This window comes from Medicago sativa, chromosome 7, assembly GCF_051527215.1.
Source record: "Medicago sativa cultivar Bolivia chromosome 7, Bolivia_mono, whole genome shotgun sequence".
NCBI classification, from domain to species: Eukaryota; Viridiplantae; Streptophyta; class Magnoliopsida; order Fabales; family Fabaceae; genus Medicago; species Medicago sativa.
The window spans coordinates 19,159,274-19,161,237 of record NC_140755.1 but is presented as its reverse complement, the minus strand read 5'-3'; the positions used below and the strand labels follow the sequence as shown (position 1 = coordinate 19,161,237).

Here is a 1,964-nt window from a genome sequence, read left to right as displayed (position 1 = left end):
GTGGATTGTGATTCATATTAATTTTACGTCTAATATCAGAGAGAAGAAATCCTGTAAGTATATAATAGCTATGATTTTACCAAGAAAAATTAAATGATTACGAATCAAAATTTAGATAACAATATATGGGGAATGTTGATTGTGCAATATTGTATTACAACAGAATGTTCTTACAGCATGTAGCAGCAATGAGGGAAAAAACAGAATGAAAAATACAAATGGGCATTATCTAAAAATGACAAAATAAAGAAGCAGAATGAACAGTGTTGTTTCATTAATCAAACATTAACTTAAGGAGTGCCAATTTTAAATTTTAGACAGCAAACACAAACAAACTTCAAATTCAAATATGAAAGCCAGTCACATTAGTCACTACTCAGTGAGGTAGATACTGAAATGCAAGATGGTGTCAGCCCCATCTGTGGTGTGTTGGTCTACCTTCAGTAGGTTCTCTATGGCAGCATATCCTCTAGCATTCTCATACTTCCCAGTCCCACCAATCACTGCTATCTCAGATTCTGGCGACGCTGTCCTATGAATCCCAAACAGACTTATAGTGTCATCAGGTCCATCATGATGCTCAGCCCCGTGCACAAAAACAGTAATCACAATGGTCTTACTAGTACCATCCAATGAGCTTGCCAAGTAAAACCCTTGTGCTCTTCCTATCACAGAAGAATCCAGCTCATGTTCTTCCGTTAACTGGTCATCAATCACTGTCACAGAACCAAACATAAGCTTCTGGACTGTAAACCCACCAGGAAGATTACCCGCCGAAACAAAAGGTTGGTTGTCGCCGCCAGAAACAGTGTTACTTGTGCCACTGTTTTTGAATACAGTCGAGGATTGAGCAGCACTGAGACCTACAAGGTTTGGGAGATTGTTGTTTGTGACAATGCCGTTGAGTTTAGGGTTAACTAATGGAATTCCTCCAGTAATAGGGAAGAGATTGTTATTAAGCTTGGAGAATGGTAAGCCGGTTACATCACTGTTTGCTACAATTCCTGCTACCACTCTTGCTGATGGATGTGATCCACCAAGGATATCATGCATGAAGAAAGAAAACGACGGCTCTTTCGCCATAGGCTTTGCTGTAACCGGCATTGCATTAGGAACAGCCGGGAGTGGTACCTCAGCTTCTGGTGGTGGAAGTGGCACTTCAGCTTCTGGTTGTGGAAGTTCTTCTGGTGTTTCATCTGTGGTAGGACTCACAACTGGAGGGATGTCCACAACTGGTGCTTCATTTTCTGAGACTAAAGGGTCTGGATTGGTATCTCCACCAGAAACCGGTGTTGCAGTATTGGTGGTGGTGGTGGCTGCAGGTGTTATCGCACTTGGCGAAGCGGTAATAGGACTTATCTGTGGTATAGTTGTGGCCGAGGGAATGGCAGCTCCAGGTCCTGGTAGATTGCCTATAGCTTGTGGTTGAGAGTCAAATTCATCTAGGATTCTTGCAGAGTTGGCAATCAAAAAAGTTGTGATTAGGAAGAAAAGGCAAAGTGTAGTTTTCCATGTGTTAGGATTTTGTATGAAAACACTGGCCATTTTGCACACAAGAACTTGAATTGAAGTGATGGTTTTTGTTAGGATTTGAGAGAGAGGCTTTGTTGATGAAATATATTTCTGATTGTGTTGTTATATATAGATACATTAAATTGGAGGGGGTGAATTACTCTTCAAGAAGTGGAGTTGATAGAATATTTGGTCAAGGAAAATGAACCTGAATGGAGTGGTTATGTTTGTTGTGTGTGTTTTGGTTAAAACAACTCCTCAGTGGTTAGTGTTGGCATTTTTGGCCTCAATATGATTCAATCACATCTCAAATTATCAAGAGCAAATTCCATTCGTTTACTTTCTTGTTAAAAACGAATAAATTTTTCTTCATGATATGAAACATATATAAACACTTTTTTGTTTCATCTACATCCTCGCAAAGTTTCAAATTTTGACTCTTCTATAAAATG

The 1,964-nt window shown here is 39.6% G+C and overlaps 1 pseudogene across 1 annotated transcript; it reads right to left on the bottom strand.

The window, feature by feature from the left end:
• Window positions 1-110: 110 nt before the first annotated feature.
• Window positions 111-1,612, bottom strand: LOC146904821 (dirigent protein 9 pseudogene; annotated as a pseudogene). The gene has a single exon (XR_015019889.1). The product of XR_015019889.1 is annotated as a dirigent protein 9 pseudogene (transcript).
• Between the last annotated feature and the right edge of the window lie 352 nt (window positions 1,613-1,964).